Here is a 23,230-nt window from a genome sequence, read left to right on the forward strand (position 1 = left end):
CTTTTCGAGTCAGATTCGAGCAGATCCTATCGATAGGTACAAAAATATACAAGTATATACAGCGTGTCTGAAATCAACGATAACTAACATCAAGCTAAATAACTTATTTTAAAAGTATTCTAATAATGTATACTTTTTTAAACATTACTTATGTTGGGTTCGTTTAATGGTTAATGTTAATGTGTGATCCCATATCATTGCAACTCTTTTAAAATTTTATTTTTATGAAAGGAACGAAACATTTTTAACGAATCTTTAAAGTATTTTTAAACTGTAATGAATTAAAGATATCGTTTTGATTTGAATGCATTTTACATAAAACGAGGAGGATAAATAAAATTAATGCTATTCAGATATTATCTACATCCGTATCCGATGGTACATCACTAGCGACGCCGGTCGGTCGTCGACATGCGCCCGCGCAGCTCGATCGCTCTATTGATGATCAATCGACTTGATTAAGCAATTACCGAAACCATACGTATCATTTAACTCTCATAGTTATGTTAATATTTAAAAATGACTACTTACGAAGATATATTCTATGTAATTTTATAATTACGCAATGGTCAAACCGAGCTATATAATTTATTTTCTTTATTACAAGGAACGGTAAGTAATAAATTACAATTCGAAGATTTATTTTGTCTTTGAAATATCTAAGTCATACACAATATAAATATGTTATTTTCATATTATGATATACTAATAAGCTATTGTTCGTCAGCTTCGATAGACATATATTACTATGTAGTTAGCGGTCACTTTAATATATGTAAGTATTCAAACATATCTCCCATACTCTCTTGACGTTCTAAGAGTAATTTCATTCCGATGTTTTGGTGTTATTAGGCAACAAAATGCAATCACAAAAACTTCCCGTTTATAACATTAATAAGATTAGATTATCGAGAACAAACATACAGTTAAACATATTAATAATATGTCATCTATATTGTGTATAATCATAATTTAGATAATCATAAATAATTTAAAGACATATTTAACAAATAACAAAATCAACTTGATTCTTCTTTATGGACTTAATTAACTATATACATATATTTATAAATACTTTTATACATTATTGTACACCACGAAGAGAAAATAAATAAATAAATATATTTGTTATATGTTTTGTAGCTTTTTACATATAATACGACAATAAATAGAAAATAAATTTGTGCATACTATGTATTTATCGAATCCGAAAAACATATATATTACCAGATAAGTCTGTTTTAAATATAATGACACTTATTTTACAGTTGATGAATTAAAACATAAAGCAGTGTTCTAAATTCAAAGTGTCGTTAATAACTTTCATAATTTCATCATTAGCAGTATGAGGCAAAGATCTTCGCCAAATGCCATGTATGTTTTATACAGTTGAGCTATAAACTAAGGACATTGCTTATTAAACTTATATGCATGTAAGATATACTTGAATTAAGAGTAAATTTGTGAGTAGAAATCTATACATGAATATACAAGTATAAATTATATGAAAAAAATATAATGAAAAGGATTCATATTGCCAGTGGAAAATGAGAAATACTGAAGCGCCAAAATTTAATTTTGAAAAATGACATTTAAAGTAAAAATTTAAACCGCATTCTCCAAAAGCACCATTTTGGCGCTTCAGCTCTTCTTACTTATACGAAGATATATTATTTTTATTATAGAACAGCGTCTCTGGGCGATTTCATTCGCGTTAAACGTCACTTTTCCGCCCCTGTGGGTCGTATCGTGATGTTATACAATGTATATTGCCTTTCTCAATAAATGGGCTATCTAACGCAAATCGTTTTAAATCGAACTGTTCGATCCTAAGATAAGCGCGTTCAAATAAACAAACAAGCTTTATAACAATATATAAATTCAAATTTCAAGGCAGAAATACGAGAGCGATTTTAAACAGTGTAAAAACTATTCAACCTTAATATATAATACTCAAAGCATTATTATTATTATATGTAGAATATAATAAACTTATATAGCTTTACGTATGATGAAATAATGTAATTAATAAATAAATTCTAGCTCACAAGCTTATAGCCCAAATGATTGAAGAATATTGTTTTTGAGTCTTGACAGAATAAAGATTAGCAAACAATCTGTCTCTAAGATAAAAGTCCACGCATGTAACGCTTGAATACTTAGAATCCATTCATAAAATATTTATTATCTGTGCAAAGTTCAAACTTTTGTGTCACTAGATATGAATGAGATAAAATTATCTTTCATTCAGGACAGTCTAAAGCGATTCTAGATTTATACAAATATGTATTTGAATCTCAGTAATAAATGAATGCATTTTTAAATAACTATTTTATATTAGGTCATTATGATGAGTTGAGTAAGTTTTATGATATTACTTAAGTTTGTTGAAATGCTTGTTTCCTGGTCCTCAAAACAAAAGCCGAGTTGAAGAAGCCGCGGGCATAAATAATAAATATTAATACAAGTATGTATGGATGTGTTTTATAAAGTCTCCATTTCCGTGATGCCGAGAAATGTTCGTGATCACGGGTCGGAGCACTTCGGGTCGTGATATCATATTTTGAGATGTCGATGTTCCGGGTATGACTTACTAATAGTGTACATACGAACTACCGATAATATCATACAACTGTCTTCATATCAGATATATATTATATATTGTTTGTAGTGTACAAAATTATATATATGCTAACAAATGGGGAGACTGTTATTTGTGTTGCCTAACTGAAAAAAACTACTAAACTAATATACATTGAACTTATACCAGAAGCTGTGTCGCGTTTCAGAGAAGATTTAAGAATGTATAACGTACGTTTCACAGCTTCATCATCTTCAAATTTAAACAATTCCTGTTCTTGTAATATTATTAAAAAAATTAAAGCTTATGTCAAAACAACATTGATAAATAAGGCATATTACTCATTATAAGATTATATTCAAAATAAAAAAGCGTTGACTAAGTATTTGTTGATTTCTTTCAAGATATATAAAGATAATAATTGTACTTTACTGACATACTCTGTAATTTTAATGGTGGAAAAGATTAACTACTGAGTTTCTTTCATAATCTTTCTTTAGAATCTAATACCGAAATGATATTTGAATAAAGAAGATTTTGATTTAATTAATAAGTATCTTGGTATGTATGTAAAATGACGTATAACTTTTACCTTCTTAAATGTTATGTACATATATATTCTATTCTATATTTCTATGTTTTTAGATATATTCGGGTATCAAATTCAATTAATTATTATATTTTTTACTGCTTTGATAAAGTATAAAGCGAAGTCTGCACATATCCACTATATTAATTCGTTTAACTAAGTTCTACCCTCCCTTAAAACGGTTTAGAGATCATTCCACCGCGCAGGTTTTCGCCGTATAGCACGCAAATCTATACTAATATTATAAATGCGAAAGTAACTCTATCTGTCTGTCTGTTACTCTTTCTCAGTCAAACCACTGAACGAAATTTGATGAAATTTGTATTGAAGCTAGTTTGAACTCCGAGGAAGGTAAAACTTTTTTATGCCAAACACAAAATAAGCATGAAAAAATCTTTGGTGTTTGCACTGATTTAAATCCGCAGCTTTCGGTTATTTACGTTATCTAACGTACCCCTCTTGGTACTCAATTGTCTTTTATACCTTGCTATCTCCTAAAATTCTTTTAAATAATGAAAATATGAGTAAATATTATGATTTAATCGCATGCTACACGCTTTTTTTTATCCGTCTATTCAGATTTCTTGTAATATCTCTCAAACTATTGAATTGAAAAAGCATTGTATATGCTAATTTTTGTTTAAGGGTAACATGTAAAGTTAATATGTTATTCATTTAGTAAAGGATTAAAAGTGTTTTAGAAATAAATGAAACGAATAATACCGTTAAAATGTTGTTCCATTAATAACTCTTTAAATAGGTCATATTTCTATGTGAAAATATTTTGATATATACATATATAGATTTTTTCATTCAAATAGATATAACTAATTTGATTTATTTAATGAGGTATTTTTTGTAGTCTTATCACAGCTTGAAACTCTTAGTGTTACCATTAAAAAAATATATTTTAATTACTAATAATGATGTAAAAAAATATTCAAATAAATAAAAGTAATTTTTGTTTTTTGTCCATTTCCATTGGCTCTAGTATCCTTACAGCATCAATTAACGGTTCCCGGGGGAGTTAGAGTACTAGGCGTCAATAAATACTAAAGAAATCGAATTCCTTTATGAACTCAAAACGTATATCATTCTTTAGTCGTGATCGAAATTTCTGAATCTGAATTCGGGTCGTGATTTGTGATAAGAGTATCTCGAATTTACTTCAAAATATATGTAATATATTATTTTACATAACTAATATTATATTTAAGGATTCAATATTATTACTTGAATGTAAAAGATATGTATGTATGTAACTTAAGCAAAATATCATGTATATATAACTACGAATGTTTCGTATGAAACATGTAGAATGTGTTAAGAATAATTATTTAATTTAAATGAAATGTATTCTCACTTAAACAAACACACGGTAACACATTAATAAAAATGCAACGTCGACAAGGGGTTAGGTGATAAATAAAAAAATATTCCTGGCAATTCCCGGGAAAGACTAAAAACGTGACCGAACTACAACACCGACCGGGCTCCCCGTCGTCGTTGGATTTCTTTGTTTTTAAAGTTACAAAAAGTAAGGCCCTTCTCATTCTGGCCGAGGCAGGTACAAATGCTCTGGACCACATGTTGGAAACCTTTGCTAAAACGAAAACTTGTCACTTGAGTTAAAAGGACGAGTTTTAAGGTCCGCCGGGCGGAATTCCGAAAACGTTACGGTATAAATACGATTTATCGACAATTAATTAAAGATCTGTTATATATATTTTGACTATTTATTTATTTTTATTTTTTGAAGCGGCTTCAGACTAAAATAATCACATCAAATATTTTTAAAAATGATTCTACATAGCTGAATTACTTACATGACTGATAAGTAAATGTCGGGTCACCTCGTGTCGGACTGTATTGTGGCGGCAGCAATCCATTCGCATAATAATAAATACAACACAAATCACACGCGCACTTGTCAAATTAATTAAATAAACTTAATTACACTAAAATTTCTTATCGAACATCCAATTATCCACTGTCACTCGAATCCCCAAATGTCACTTTTTATTGATAAATAAAAATAAATGCGTTTGTTTATTAAAATATATCGAAAAGAAAAAAAGGGCAGTGACGACGTCCGTCGCCTGCGCGGCGCACACCAATATAGCAATAGGAGGACTCCGAAAGGCCGCTGCCGGCGATTTCATCTCAATCTCGCCCGTCGAAACGAGACAGTAACATGACAATAAGCGATTGTAAAACGTCAGGAGCGAAAGAGACGGCCGATTTCTCATTATGCGCGCGTCGAGACTGACATTTCAATCGCGGCGTCCCACTCGCACGCAAAGTTATTTCTGTACAAATTATATGCGGGCGTATTTGTGTTCCGTCCCTGTCTGGCGCGGATAGTGGTAGCCAGATAATGTCTTAATCGCATTTTCTTAGCGCTATGCTGACTGATGCACTAACATAAACAATGATAATTCATGGATTTGCATGAACGATAAAATGTTTTTAATGAGTCAACTTCGATGGGTAAGTAAGTATATGCTTGATGGGTGGGCGGAGTAATAAATTAGTATTCATAGTTAAGATCGTTTTCATAATGGTATATTATTAACAAATCATTGACTATAGATGTGGTTTTTATGGTGCAGAATAATGCGATTTATTTCGTCATTGTGTAAAGAGTTATTAAAACAATTCAATGCGTTATATAATTCGATACGAATAATACATAATAAATAATGTTTAGAGTGTATTACCATTTAATTTGGCTTGGAAATGTAGCGATAATAGATTTTTTTTACCAAGAAACTATGATGATATTAGATGTATCCCTCAAATTCCATATAAGTAGGTTTCTACACCAAATACTATCATTATTTATTATCTGTACTGAATACGTTATAACAACATACAGTTCAAATAATAAAAAAAAAAACTTTGACTATAAGAATCGACAAATTCTACTAAGTATATTAACTGATGAGGTTTGCGATTTCATAAAAACTGAACGGAACTAAATTCACACATAAAGCAAATTGAAAATTATTGAAAATCTGAAGATGATATTAATTAATATTCATTAATTAATTAAAATATATCCTGTCTGAAAGTCAACAAGTATTAGCCCTACGTTTTTTTTTGTCATCTATATAATCTGTGTTGAATAATATGCATATTATAATGCAAATAATAATATTTGAATTTGTGAATCGGCAAAGTAGATAAATACTTGTATGAGACGATTGTAGAAAAATGGGGTTCATTATAGTCTTAAAGTAAGTAATAAATATATACCAAAATAAAAATAAAAAAAACTCATTTATTTCAAGTAACAATGACTCAATTTGCATAAAACTAAAAGTAATAAAATTTGATTTCAAACAATAATCAATACCTAAAAATAAATAATTCTAATTATGCATTTATTTGATTGCAACTAATAACATGAATTATGAATGACGTTAAATAAAATTACAATTAATTTAAAAAATAAAATATAATATGATATATAAATTAAATGAACCTTATAATAATTGACAGAAGATTACATATAGTCTTTAGTCCGCGCGTATATAACATTCACTTATATCATCAATGGAATGTACCCTTTTACTGGTGTTGGTGATGATGTGATGACTACGACTCCTGTCATCTAGATCTGAAATTTCATCCCTAAGCACTTTTTCATTTTTACATTACTAAAACACACACACACACAAACACTAAAACAGTAATCGCTGAGATTTTTGCATATTTGTCAGACCACAGATTCCAAATAGGACGGTACGCTTAATTTAGCTGATGAATTAGTAAACTGTACGTTTATATTCTTAAGTTTTTCCTCGACATAAGGTCGCTGACGTAAAATTCTAACTTCTACTCTATCCCCCCTAGGAGCACTAGTAGTAGGATATTATAAATATAATTATAGAAACTTTTCTATGCAATAGTTATTTTTAAATTAGTATTTTAACGATAGAAACATATTTATATATACATACATATATATAGACAATATTAACTTGCCAGTGTCATTACATGCACGATGGGTACGTTAAATACCGTTGACGACGTAGCAATTGGTTATAGTTCCAACAATAATAGGAAGGAAAACAACACGTGGAAATTTCAAGTTTTAGATGAAATTCTTCCACATGTAATTTAGCATACTATCAGCGAAATGGAATTAGTGCCAAGCCTTTTAAGGAGAGAAGAGTTATTTGTCAAGTAAAAGTGTTATGTGACTTATCACATCAACCAAAATTCAGTTTTCAAACGTCGTGTCTCATTAAATTTTTTCCGAATGCCTTACCATAACATCGTTAGCTGTATAAATGCAGTAAGTAATTCAGGGGATGGACGCAATAATTACCTGTTTGTTAAGTGATCTGTAAATACTCGTCACAGCGCGTGTTTGCTTCGGTGACTACTACACAAATGTTTACTCAACAATGACATTGCTGACTATTCAAGTATTACCAATTTTCTGGGAAACCATACGAGAATTCCTTATTTATACAAAACTTGAACTAGTTATGATTGGGCTTAGCTTATTTAAACTTCTAACAATTCGTACTATAACATATCTCAGTGTTCTTAGACCGATGTTTTTTACCGTTGTGATTCGATTCGATTGAGATGAATTAAAAAAAAATCAAGCATGACAAAAATGACCAGGTCCAAACTCGCGATATTTTAAGTTACAAGCGCAAATAAACAATCATTGCATTAAACTGATTTGATCTGTGCTAATCTATGGGAATTTGATGAACTTGGCTACTTTCTCATTATTCAGTATTTTGTTTATTTATTGTTCTGCTACGATTTTTAGAGTCGTAACTTGTAGCGCCTTCCTTCATAATACTTTTGTTTTCAGAACGGATTGGATTTTTTCGACATTATTGATCAAATAATAATAATAAAAAAACTTTTTTTATAGAGTAGTAGATAGCAATTCAATGAATGGTTAAATTTCTATCGTATACTGTTATAAAGCTAATTAATTTTGTTTGTTTGATCGCCCCTGTTTCGAAATTTATAAGACGGATTTGACTACTACTACTACGCTGTCTATGAGGGCGAAGTAAAGTTTAATTAGGGTTAAATCTCACAGAGAAATATATTATAACTCTACGTGGTCTAAATACCAAATCTAATTGAAAATAAATCCAATAATTAACAAAACATAACAATTCAAATACAAGAAAACATCATCAACATCATAAAAGTTTATTGACAGCGACGAGATCTTAGAAATACAAACCCCACATGAACGTATACTGAAAATGTCAATGTATTGCGTGAAATCACATCACTTGCTAAGGGCTTATGAATCATGCATGATCCAGCTCCGAAGACTGAGGTACAGAGCAATGTTGTGTATGTCTTAATGCACTTCCAACAAAAAAAAAAAATCACATCTCGCATCGATAGAACGTGACAATAACATCTTAACGAAAACACTCGAAATAACCTAACTTTATACAATCGTCATTCGCACTTTGATCTTTAATGTCTTCGAATAGAGATTATATTATAATGGAGAAGTTTGGATTTGAGTGGATTTTAAAATTGAACAGGTTTTCGTTACGAATGAAATGCTCCAAGAAAAGGGACGGGGCTACAAAAAGCAATCGCGGTAAAGCAACTAAACTCGAAAGCTCAAAGGACTTGTGCTGTATTTTGTTTTGTCTGAGCGAGATAACTTGATCATCCACTTCTAAAAGAAAACGTCACAAACGCTGAACAATAAAAATAACTTTCAACCTTATGTTCAATATTATAAGACTACATTTTAATTTAAACACAAAGCGATATGGCGTTTCAACCCGGGCGTGTCGTAAAAAGAACAATTTACAAGTTCGTCTGGTGCAAAGAAGGATGGATGATATTTTTGTATTACACAAGAAAGGGACAAAACACAGCCTCCGACCGAAGTAAAGGCTGTGTATTTTTTCTGAATTATTACGCCGGTTTTGATCTTAATTAAGACATTTTGTGTATTAATAATGAAATAACAATATAAGTCGACTTCACGGATACCAAAATTGTGAAATATGTTCGTTCGAATTTTGGTCCAGATTCATTGATATGATGATAAATTTTAAAAACATTTATATATTAAATTTATTTTTCTCGAAGATTGAATTATTTATATTACGTTGGATGTTATTTTTAAATTCCTTGCTTGGCACACCTGCGTATATTTTCGATGTTAATATATTTTAAGATATTTCTAGATATGAATTACATAATCGTATTGTTTTCAGGTAAATCCATAACACAACGTAATTACAAGTTACTGCGGAATTCCCCTGGTTTTAGATAATATGGAAAATCGTTTTTATAGATCACTATCTAGCCATCCCAGCTTAACACGGGTACAATAAAATTTTTGATTGAAGAACGTAATATATAAAAGAGACATTTCTGTTTTTATCCGGCTAGGAATGTTAAAATTCTCTGCCTTTCTGAACTACAATATGCATATAAACGTTTCTTTTGAATCGCTCTATTTATTAATGAAACCCGCCTTTAAATGTTGCGTAGATTAAAAGATTCAAGCGTAAATATCTAAAAGAAACGATTTTCTTTAATACTATGTAATCTCTGGTTAACAGGTTTTTTTTAACAAAGTACAAATATTGAAGACAGAAACTATTACTAATTATTAATGTAATTTGTCATTTAAACATTTTCCAAGTGCCAGAAAACGCTTAGTAACTTCAAACCAAAGTAACCGTAGAGGTCAGTAACTAAGATTTATAAAAAGCTCGTCCTGCGATAACCGAATACAAAAAATGTATTCTGATAGTCCATTTAAAAGAACGAATTAAATAATTTGTTTGAATAGAATTCACAAATGCTCTTGCTGAGACACTGAAAAATCAGCTTTGAATTGAAGTTGGACATTTTTCAGCAGATTTCTGAAAGATGTCCAACTTTTAATTCTTGGTTTATCCGTTTGTTTAAGGCGCCGTAGCAGATACTGAACTGTGATGGAAGCGCTTGCTGTAGCCGGAGGTTCGTTTTGAAGAGTGAGAAGTGTTCCTCACCTCTCACAACTTTCAAACAATATAGTGTTTATACCTATAATTATTGTCAAGACTTGCAATTAGCAAATTAATTGCAACTTTCTTTAAATAGTGGAAAAAATTGCATTTAAGTTACACAAGGGCATTTTTTAAATTGTGAAATAAAAAAATTGCGTTTAATTTAAACGAGGGCAAGGCGTAGCCGTATAACTCACTCGGTAGTGGGACTTTGTGCGTGTCTGGTTAAATGTAATATAACCCACGTTGAACATATTCTATCGCCAAACACCAATACCTGGTAGTTCTGATCTGGATTTGTGATTGTGAGTTCACTCATAAACCAATTTAACTTCAGTCACAGTGATGTATTGGTGATGTAAGGAATGGTTAATAATTCTTAAGTGCCATTTTCTATGTAAGGTGGCGACCATTTACCATAATTTGCCAGAACAACTACTTTCAACTTTTTGAAAAAAAAATACTTAAAATAATATCATGCTAAAACAATGTTAATAAATAATTAGAACCCCACTCATCATATACTCTACCGCCAAACAACAATACTTAGGACTATTGTGTTCTAAATTTTACGAGTGAGTGAGCCAGTGTAACTACAGGCACAAGGGACGTAGCATCTTATTTCCAAAGATCGGTTGTGTATGGTGATGTGAGGTATAATTACTATGACTCACATACGATAAGACGGCCCGTTCATAAATTTTTATATAAAAAAAATATGTTTGTGATATTAAATTACTTAAAATAAATATCCTTTTAAAACATAATGTTACATAACCTTATGTACATTACAAGTAAATTAATATAGTTAATATAAGACTTGAAATATTATCACTGCACGTGCAATCTTGCTGAGTGTTGTTACGTCGACACTGAGAATCGTGTGAATGTTTAATTTAATATACATTGACATAACATATATATTATATTTACATTTTAGATCATTAAATTAACCTTTAATGTTTCCAACTCAGAGTACTTCGTATATATAAAATTTGGATCATTTCACAGGATTAAAATACCGACAAGAATCTCAATAATAATTCTTTTCAACTAATTATATATCAGCTATTAATATACATATATGAACTCTAATATATGTGTTATTACAATATTATTTACTATAGGTACTTTACCATATGTCCTGCATAGAATATTTAATCCAAGCCTTTTGGCCGAGATGGCACAGTGGTTAGAACGCGTGCATCTTAACCGATGATTTCAGGTTCAACCCAGGCAGACACCTCTGAATTTTCATGTGCTCGGCGGTGAAGGAATACATCGTGAGGAAACCTGCATGTGTCTAATTTCAACGAAATTCTGCCACATGTGTATTCCACCAACCCGCATTAGAGCAGTGTGGTGGAATATGCTCCAAACCTTTTCCTCAACGGGAGAGGAGGCTTTAGTCCAGCAGTGGGAAATTTACAGGCTGCTAATGTAATATAAATGTAATCTTTTTATCATCTATAATATAAAAATCTTCTATTGAAAAAATAAGGAAAACAAAAACCTTTGTGTATATTTTTTTGTTTTAAAAGTCAAACGACGTAATTTGTTACTTGATTGTGGTCTTCGCCCATTAAAACTGGTATTGTAAAAATATAAATCACTGTTTACAACGTCAATACATCGCCACCAACGAAATCGAAAATGTTATAATCCTTGAGCCTGTGATTGCTCTGGCTCAATCACTATTAAATTCGGAACATGGTAGTCTCATTAATGTAGCATTCTAACTATATACTTCTAATTATAAAGCACGGTTAATAAATCCTAATTGAGAATATTATATATATATACCTACCGTCACCTGATGGTACGTGTTCACAGCCGCCCGGTATATTGGCGTGATAAGAAAATGTAACCATTCCTTAGATCGCCAATGCACCACTAAATTTGGTAATTAATACGTTCTGTTACTTGTATCAGTGGTTACACTGGCTCACTCACCCTTCAAGCCGGAACATAGCAACACTAGGCATTGCTGTTTAACGGATTATTATCTGATGAGGGATGATTTATGATTTATCGTCTAACGTCCATTAAATGTACGCCCTACGCTGAGTGATTGTTCCCTGAAGATACACAATTTTGATGCTAAATTTACAAGTAGTAAAGTATATTATGTACATATAAATTGAAAAAAGAGTAAGTAGGATGATTTAGAAAGTTGTTAAGTATAAATACGACAACCTTTTATTTAGTGGTAGATCTTTATGCAAGTCCGTCTGGGTAGGTACCACCCACTCATCACGAATCTTACAACCAAACATTACTTACCATTGTTCTGTTCCGATTTGAATCCTGCGACAAAAGACCATAGTTCACAAGATTGGCGGTGATGTGGGGAACGGTTAACATTTGTTACAACACTAATGTCAATGGAGGTTGGTGACCACTTACCATCACCAACTACAGATATATTCAGAAAAATATGCCATACTCATATAAATTTCATGCGCGAAAGGTATTCAAAGATGAGAAGAGATTGGGTTCCAAATAATCACTTACTATAAGTAATTCATATCTTAATCAGCATTCTAGTCTCCTCTATAATATTAAATCCATTGGATATTGGACAAATATTGTATAAAACCATCAAACAAGTTGGATCAAACACTCCGCCCGAGAATTGATACCACGGATTGACGCTAATGTCGTCGAAGCCACGCTTTAGTAACATTTATTTCTTTTATTAGACAAACGGACAGGTGCCTAAACCTCTATATTAGATAGTAACCGATCTTCTGACGTTACAGTTTTTTTAACCAAACTCAATTAACATAAATTCCATGGTTTTACTCGTGACGTGTCTTATCAAAATGTTTATTTTTTAAAGAAGTTTTACGCCGGCTAGTAATAAAATTGATCACTTACTTTGGGACCGGTTTTAGAGTTTTCGATGGTTAAAATTCAATAATATCACATCGGGGCATAGCAAACGTACGCAGCACGAAAGAGACACGGGAAACAACCAGGGTGCCACGTTTTTTTACTATAAAAGAATTATGAATAATATATAATTTATCAAAATTTTTGTACCCCTTCCCAAATTAGTTGTACGACCAGTCCTCTGCCCAAAGGTTGCCTGGAAGAGATCACTGTTTTAGCGATAAGGCCGTCTGTTGCATTCGTGCAACTTTTAATGTAAATGTTTAGGTATAATCTTGTATTAAGTGTTGGTGCAATAAATCATAAATAAATAAATAAAATAAGAATATGTACCCACTATGACGATTAATGGTAATCTATGCTGAAAGATATTGGTACTTCGAAATAATAATCTGGTTCGTACACTGCAAACACTATCAACTAATAGTAGTTGAGCCTCTTGTGCTTGTAATTATCAGCGACCCTCAAACCGAAGTTCTGAGCGAAGTGTCTAAGTTCAGAGTCCTGATTACAGAAACACCTTATTTTGTGCTTTCCGAAAGTGTGAAAATGAACTAAGAAAACGAGAGCTGAGGTGGCCCAGTGGTTAGTAGGCGTGTATCTTAACCGATGATTTCGGGTTCAAGCCCAGACACCACTGAATTTTCATGTCCTAAATTTGTGTTTATAATTCATCTCGTGCTCGGCGGTGAAGGAAAACATACACGTGTCTAATTTCAACGAAATTCTGCCACATGTGTATTCCACCACGCATTGGAGCAACGTGGTGTAATATGCTCCAAACCTTCTCCTCAAAAGGAGAGCCTCCTCTTCCTAGCTTCTCTTTAAAAAGCAGTGGGAAATCTGGGAAATCCAGGCTGTTATTGTGAAAAATGTGAACTAAGAAAGGAGTCATATGAATTAAAAAAGGAGAATTATAATACTAGAGTCCTGCTCCGGCTTGCCACGGGCTCAATTTACAAATAAATAAAACTATATTATATTTATAATAATATAGCAATTTCGAATAATCTAGCTTTCTAACAGTGATTTTTTTTTATTATTTGGTTATTACTTCCGGAGGTTACGCCCTACATACAAACAAAAATTTACCTTTTTATAATATAAATGTAGAAAATACAGATAAAGAAACATTCGTTTCAGTCTTTCGTATATTTTTTAATTGATTGCACAAGACTTTACTTTTATAGGTATTATAATATGGAAATTGATACCTCAAATTAATAAACTAGTATAACCGACGAAAGCTATATCTATTAAATTTAATACTAATTTATTTTGCAAAATAATTTTCAGATAAAACATTTATAGAAAATACCTGCAAAAGCTGCATATTAAAAAATATTGTTTAGCATTACTGTTGACTAGCAATATGATATTAAGTAATCCTATTATAGTTTTAAACATGCACATGTTTAATTATTAATTGATCCTTATAAAATACATGTCTGTCCGCTATACAAATGCAATTATTCTTGGTATTTAATTATCAAGTTCGTAACACCTGCGTGGGATCGTTTTACGTAATACTTAGTAATTTATCGGACATGCTTACACAATATTGCGAAGATTTTTTATTATATTTGCAATTTTATTACAGTGTATTTGCCTTATTGGAATTTTTAATACGTTTTAATTATTATTAATAAGTAAGGTTTGATAGATTTATTATCCCGAGTTTATCAGAATCATTGATACGGTCGACATAACAATTTTATATCAAAATCAAAATATTATTTATTTAAGGAGGTTCATAAAAACTAGCAAGAAACTCAGTAGTTAATATAAATATCTATTCTTAGTTTGTTTATTTATTTTTTTCTTTTGCGATGTCTTATTTAGATTCTAAGATATCATTTTAGTTTTTAAATTGTTTAGTTAACTAGATGTCCCCGAGAATTCGTGCACGTTTGAATTTAACAAAATAGTTATTCTTTTAGCCTAAGTTACTCCTTATTACATCAGCTTTCTGCCAGTGAAAGTCCCGTCAAAATCGGTCCAGCCGCTCTAGAGATTAACTGGAATAAACAGACAAAAAAAAAATTTTTTTGTATATGTACCGTGTATACATACATATGCATTTAGTAAAAAGCAGTTATTTTAATAATACAAACAGACACTATTTTTATTATGTGTATGTACATATCAAATTATGTAGGTATGTAATTAATATAATTTATATTAATTAATAATAAGTGACAATTATGTATATAATAATCACTCATATCAGATTTAAGAAATTGTTTTAAGTCTAACATAGTTTTAAGTTTTAAATAAGTGTGATGTTGCTATACATATAAATAAATAATTAAATAAACAGTTACTCTTTTAATTACAGGGTATGTAAATAAAGTACAATTAAACTAACCTTACCTTCACCTTATGATAGAACACAATAAACCCTTTTAACGAGTAGGCCCAGTGCGATAAAAAAGAAATCCAAACATTTCACCGGTATCACTGTTTTGCTGACCTTTTTGGAAAAATATAAGGTTTGTCTGAGCAATACTTGATCAAGTAGTTAAGACGCGAAACTACCACAACTTCTCTCTATAGTCTGAAGGATTAGTACTCACGATATCAAATGAACTTATGGCTATGGAGTTCAACTCTATTGAACCAATCGTAACAGAAAAGTCGATGACAAAAAGCCTAACATTGTAATGATGGCCAAGGTCCTGCCAAAGATTGATAGACCATACCACAAATCACACCGTTTGATCAGAACCTTGATAGCTGATACGGAGAGAAAAAGTGTCTTGATGTGTCTCATGGAATTCCGTAATATGAGAGAAGATGTCCTGAGACACTTCGAAATCTGAAATCTCCGGCTGTCTTATGTCTGCGAATTGTTTGATCTCAGCCAGCCTCCCTGGGGTTGCGTGACAGTTCGCTCGAAGCAGAGATCTGTTCAAATGTTTATTTGTGCAATAAATATATGTAGGTATCAATAATTTTGTATTTAAGATTTTTTTTTTTTATTGTGCATGTATGCAAGCATGAACATTGAACATATATATATAAGTATATATAGTAATAACAAAATTATTGGTGAATAGGTAAGTTAAAAAAATACTTTGTTTTTTTTTTACTGGACAGCTCTGTGACTTCACAGGTGTAAAAATATAAAGCCTTGTCATATTTTGTCTTATTACTTTATTTTTAAATATCAACCGACGAGGACAAGTTGATCTTTAGGAAAATTTAAGATGAATTTCAATCCGAATTTATTTAATTGATGTTTTTTCGAGCTTATTTTGTTTTTATATTTTATCTTGTAATCCTTCATATCTATGTAGTAGTACCGGTCGTCTGTACGACATAAGCAAAAAATAGATAGGCTGGTAAGTGGTCACCACCGCCCAAAGACAGTGGCAGTGCGAGAAATATGAACCTCTCAGTCTCCAATGGGCCACCAACGTAAGAAACTATGAGTTCATATCTTATTTCCGCCTATAATTATAAAATAATATATATTTATTAGAGCCCAGTTTTTAAAACGCGTGCATCTTAACCAATTATTACAAATAGAACCAGGCATCTCGTGCTTGGCGGTGAAGGAAAATATCATGAGGAAGCCTCGACGGGAAGGTCCTCAAAGGGTGAGGAGGCCTTAGCGCAGTAGTGGGACATTTACAGACTGTTACGTATTAATTTATTGTTACTTTATTCTACAAAATTAGTACACAATTAAAAAAAAATCGATTTATTCAAACAATATAAAGCACGGATACCGAGTCTCTGGATATTGAATGACAATATACAGGTTCGGTTACGATGAAGATAACATTGCATTCCAAGTTTGAAAAAAATACTTTTTTTTAAAAATATTATTAATCTATTCAAACACAAATTAAATTACAGCAGATATACGACACAAATAAACCAACCAATAAGAACCGTTCGTTATTCAAATTTATATTGCCACATCAGCTATGAAGCTTGACAAATTCAAATCCTATGCCCTTTCCTTGTAACTAAATCATATTAAAATTTAAAAAGTCCCACGACAATTCTCACAAGTTAAACCCGATAGATTTGAAAAGGACGGCGGTATAAATTATGTTATGTGTGAAAGAGAGAACAGGATATAAAGTCATAAATATCGCACAGCTGGATTCTTCTTACCCGATACTTTTTTCTCCAAAAACGAAGATGCGTTTACGAGTAAAGAATGTTGGGAAGACAAGTGTTAAAAATTTTATTGAATTAATTTTTTATAAAACACTTTGAAATCGAATAAATATTTCAATATAAGATAATAATATACGAGATTTTACTAAGTATAACATTCTAATTATGTAATCTTTTTTATATAAAGTTAGGCGAACGATCAAATGGGGCACCACCGCCCATAGACAATAGTGCTGTAAGAAATATTAATCATACCTTACATCGTAAACCAATCCTATCTTTCATGCCTGCTGCTACACTGGCTCACTAGCCCTTCAAACCGGAATACAACAATACTGAGTACCGTTGTTTGGTGGTAGAATATATAAGGGACCTTCCCAGACCACAAAGCCCTGACACTAAGTAAATATGTTTCTACAATTAATCGTATATTCATATTTAACAAATCACTTTGACGATATAAGAGAAATTTGTGAAGCATTCGAAATCGTTTAATAATACTTTGTTAATTTATTAAATTAAAGCGACCCTCTTATTGATACCTTCAATTAGAACGTAACCTAATTTTCTCTTCTCTGTCTTATATGACTTACCAAGCATTTATAACCTGTGCTCTCTTGACCAAAAAATACTTTGAGCAAGTAAGCTTGACAAATAAGCTACACTACAAAACACAACCAAATATTGTAATAAATAATAAATTAAAAAGAAATATAGGTCTATGTATTTTTAATTTTTAGACAAAAGTAGAAACCAAACGGTAACGAAAATTAAAAAATCCCATTCCATCAAAATATAACCTGATAATTGTAACTTTTAACCGCGACAGTACATAAAGAGCAAGCTAATAAATTCAAATAGGCTTTATTGGAAACCCTACAGAGGCATCCGACACCGGGCGGTATCAATATAGTGTGTTTTATTAAAACCCCTACGATTACTCACTGAGATATAGCGTCTTACAGGGACCGGGCATTACTGATGAACCAGGCTTGTCTGAACATTTCAGAATTAAATTCATCCGTATAATAAAATGAGCTTAAAAAAAGATATTCTTTATTCAAGTACGCTCGTATGCGCACACCTGAACCGTTGTTACTGTATTAAATGGAATGTAAAACTATCATTGGTTCGGGATAGATATTATTGGAAAATACTATATAAATATAAAGTATAAAGAAAATAAAACACTAATACCTACTACTCTTTATCATCTACTAGTCCTTAACATCGCCCGCGGTTTTACTCGCATTTTAGGAGTTAATTGTCAGGTATTAGATATAAAAAGCCAGTCCTTTAGGGTTCAAGCTTTATAGCAAATTTCATCAAAACTTTGTTCAGTTTTTTCACCGTGAAAGCGAAACAGACACACAGACAGATTTACTTCCGCATTTATAATATTAGTATAGATATAGTCTTCTATCGAGTAATGTTTCCTTTATTAATGGTTTTGAGACTTTCTTATAAGCTCTTGATAACAGTTTAACTCGTCAACAAAAATAGTATGTAAACAATATTGATGAGGTTTACATCCCCTGATTTTTCCCAAATAGGTCATTCTCAACGAAGGACGTATTATAGAGTGTAGAGCAAACAGGTGCACTCCCTTCAGACTCGTAATCCTATGGGATCGCAATCCGACACGGCCGGCGAGCTCAGGCGCATGATCGAATGCTTAACGTGCTTTCCGGGGCACGGGATTACAACTACTATAGAATTGTATATCCGTTACGTAATAACTTTTAAATTTGAAGTATTTGCGTGATGGTATTAAATTAGTACAGATTTATAACATTAGTAATATACCCACGGAACTAAGGGATTAATGATGGTCAATGCTCTAATTAGATACAATAACCGTTACATTAATTGGTAACAATTGAATTGGCATTGGGCAAACATTTAATTCATACTACTAGTTGGTAGTAGGGCTATTTGTAACCCATTGGTAGGTACCACTCTCTTCTTTACCATCAGATATTATATTCAAGAGCGATTGAGCTAGTGTAACTGTCAACTAACTTAATTAGCCATGCAATTAAACTTGTAGCCACTTTATTAAACGGCTTTGTTCAACCAGCGGCCTGAATAGGTTTTTTTTAAATTGTTTAATAAAGGCCGACTCTCCAACTCAAATAGGTCTTCTCGGTCTGAACTCTAACCAAAAATGACGGAGCATTGACTCCTGAGATATTGACAAAAATAAATATTCTAATTCCAACCTTAAAATTAGGTTGTTTATCAACAATTTCGAAACCAAGTGTGCAGTGCAGCACCATCGCCTTTCGTATCAAAGCACAATGTGCCTGTGCTTTGTTACAGCAGGCGGATGCTGCACCACCTTCGTGCTTGCGGTTTCTTAAAAAACACTCCAGGATTAATTCTATGAATGGAAGATATGTTGACAGTTGTTATTCAGGCCGCTGGTTGAAAGGCGCCTTAGTAAAGTGTCTAGGCTGTTAATTAAATGGCTAATTTAACCAATTGGCTGCAGATACAAGGGAAATAAAATCTTAGTTCTCAAGGTTAGTGACACATTGGCGATGTAAGGAACGGCTTATAGTTCTTTCTGCACCAATGTCAGTTGACCCAATTGCCCGACCGCCTACTTAAAACTCGCTAATATTAAACATTCACACGACATTTTTATTTTGATGCGGCTACACAACGTACGGTAGCTTAAAGCATTTGGTGGGTACCTTAAAAGGCGAGCCTGGGCTCTATGCGGTCAGTAATTTAACTTTAAGTTAAGATAAGTATATTAAAAACTCATACCAGGATAATTTCGCTTTCGAAATTAATTTCTACCGTGCAATATAAACATTTTCTGTTTTGTTTTGTGAGTAAGCCTGTGTAATTACAGGCATTAGTCTCATAACATCACAAACTATGGTTAGCGAGACTTTATCTGTCTGCCAACGTTAAATTAAAGCTAAATATAGTTAAAGTATATATATTTAAATGCAATGTTTACGAATCACCATGTCTGTTATCTTGGAACTATTAAAAAAGATATATGTCATGGAACACCTGGTTAGAACGAAGTTTTTTAGTCTATATACCTATATTGTTTTAAATAACAAACACAGTGGAGTAAATCAACAACGTATCTGAATAAATAAATGAAAAAAAATAAAATTGTTATTAAAAATCCCAGAAAAGAAACAGAAAATAGGTTTAAGGTTATATTAAATAGCGTCAATAGCGCAATGGTTTACGGGCCGCCTTGTGAAGTAAAAAGTCGCAGGATCGATTTAGATCCCTTGGGGTATTGTCGTCCCCACTCCTAACACAAGTGATATGCTTGAGGTAAATACGAATATTAGTAATTCCTTAATTATCTTGAGGCATTCCTATTATTCTTTTAAAATACATATACATTAGGAAGAGAGGGAAAGTCGCCTGGATAACCCTTTTTCATTACGTGACCCTTTGCCAGTACGCTCTATAATCAGCCGCGTAAAAGAACTTCGTTCCAAAAATGTCGACTCTAACTCAACTCTAACATACATTACAATAATTATTATTTTTAAATTAATCTTATTGGCTTGAGCATTTTAAACAAAAATAGTATTTATAAATTTTTAATATCACATTTCGTACAGAGGTAAATAAGTACTGTTATGATAATGAAAACGTAAACGTCATACTTTTTAAAAACATGCGTGCATTGTAATACAATTCAAAGCCTATATGTTTTCCGTTTTATGATGTAAAGAATAATTTTGACCAACATAAATATATGATGATTATATGACTTGAATCTCGGTATTCATTCTACTCATAAATACATATATAATGATTCTACTATTGGAAACTGTATTGGTCTATGCATTTTGTTAAATGTGTTGCTTTGCACTGTTTGTTTCCTTAACAAAATAATATTAAATAAATAATTGTTGCTTTACTGTTTCTTTAACAAACCTAAAAACCTTTAAATTATCGAAAGCAACTATCTATTTGTTACGCTTTTACGGAAATTGAACTGAATTGGATAAAAATTGTTATGAAACTTCAACCCCCAAGGAAGGCTACATTTTTATGCCTGTTTTAAGTGACGACCAAAATCTAAAACACGAGCGAAACCGAGAGCGACAGCTAGTACATTAAATCAAGTAGGCTCTAAGGAGTTCTTTTCAATCGTCATTTTACATAACTAAATTAATTAACTATGTAAAGCTACCACCGGTAAACGGTATCCATTTTACCGATATTGACTCGCAAGAAATTCAGTGGCTAATTGCTCTTTGACACGAATTAAATAAAATCGGTGAGTTAATAACATGCAATTGAATTTGGAAGGTGAATAATGTGTGTACGGGAGCATTTTAGGACCATTGCTTGCTTCGTATTGACAGTGTAAGTAGGTTATACATAATATGTAGACGATGTACTTTATACATTTCTTATATATAATTTTTATATGATAAGTTTGGTAGGCAGCCATACGGCATAAACTTTGGCGTTGTAAGAAATATCAACCATTCCTTACATCGCCAATGCGTCACCATAGGAACTAAGATGATGGATCTGTGCCCGTAGTTACACTGGCTCACTCACCCCTCAAACCGAAACACAACAATAATAAATATTGCTGTTTGGCGGTACCTACCCGGATGGGTGCTGTACCAAGCAGTGGTGGATTTGACTTAGAATTTAATATCTATCTATAAAATATAAAGTTACTTTAAATTATTCATGTAGAGCCATTGTTTCTTCAGTAAGTACAACTCAAAGTTACCTATTTTATGTGGATTTAGTATTGTGTACAAGAAGTATAAGAATGCCTTCGTCCGTGACGCCACATTGACTCCATATCCACTAATTATCACGTCTGAGCCGATAGATAGAGATATTTTCCTTTTTTATTTTTTCTATTCATCCAGTTAATAACATTCTTCACGCCGTTTTAACGAATGAAGTGGAGTCGGTAATGTTAACTAGAATTAAAAGGCCGAGCTTAAAAGTCTTTTTATTTAATTATTATTTTTTTTCGATAATAAAACGCATACGTATGGTATGATAAAGAATTATACCATAGATAATTTAAAAAAAATAACTATGTAAACGCTTTTAAACAAAATTCGAATTTCTTACAATTAGGTAAGTACTTATTCGTTTTTAAAAATATACTAGCTAACATAACGTATTAATAGATAAAATATGTGCTATAAATAACTTCTCAATATCTTTCCAAGTACCTACAATTCGCGCCTACAACGCGACCCAGCGGTCATTTCTAGCGGAAGTGAACGAAACCGTTCATTTCTGGTTCCAGCCGTTTTTTTATCATTAACCTCCTCCCGAAAACTTTACGATCCCAAAAAGTTAAAAAAAAGTGTGATTGTAGGATAGGATTGTGGTTGTGATGGGAACTGACCGTGGCGTTAAATAAACTTTGTTAAAGCTATATATTTATTAGCACTTTACTCGGTCAGGTTTTCCGTATCAGTTTTAAAATAAGATTAAAATAAAAAGTGCTTTGAGTGACTAGCAATATAAGTGAATAAAAAAAATTAACAGTAGGTACCTACGTTAATAATTATGTTCATATTAACATTACAACTAAAATACTACTCGGTTTATAACAAAAAAAAAACCTGAAATATTGTTACAAACTAAGATAAAAATCTTAGTTTGTAACAATCTAAGTATAATATTAATGTATGTAGGTTATTAATAAATAAATGATTAAATTTAAACTTAAAGCGCCATCTATTGAACGTATTTAGTAATAAGATTACCAGAAGGTAATCTTTCAAATACGATTTAACATAAGTCAAGTCGTATCTAACAGATGTCGTTCTTTTTTTTTTGTTCAGTGAATTCGAATTAGTTATAAAATAATCTAATAGATGGCGTTAATATAATACGACCATAAAGAATGCTTTCATAAAAGTAAGAAGTTCTAGCTATGGTAATGGCATTTTTATTTAGTAGGGTAATATGAAAAGTAATCTCGTAGCGCTGTAGTCAATACAGAACAAAGCGCGTGTCTATGGTCCGATTTGTTCA

The 23,230-nt window shown here is 31.7% G+C and overlaps 1 protein-coding gene across 2 annotated transcripts in view; it reads right to left on the reverse strand.

Annotated features, from left to right (window-relative positions):
* The window catches only part of LOC113393200 (transcriptional activator cubitus interruptus), a 96,412-nt gene extending 91,128 nt beyond the window's left edge, over positions 1–5,284 (reverse strand). For both annotated transcript variants that reach the window (XM_026629982.2, XM_026629972.2), the window contains exon 1: positions 4,997–5,284. The gene's annotated coding sequence lies outside the window, so the exon portion shown is untranslated. The remainder of the gene's footprint in view (positions 1–4,996) is intronic.
* Between the last annotated feature and the right edge of the window lie 17,946 nt (positions 5,285–23,230).

Source organism: Vanessa tameamea, chromosome 26 (assembly GCF_037043105.1).
Source record: "Vanessa tameamea isolate UH-Manoa-2023 chromosome 26, ilVanTame1 primary haplotype, whole genome shotgun sequence".
NCBI classification, from domain to species: domain Eukaryota; kingdom Metazoa; phylum Arthropoda; class Insecta; order Lepidoptera; family Nymphalidae; genus Vanessa; species Vanessa tameamea.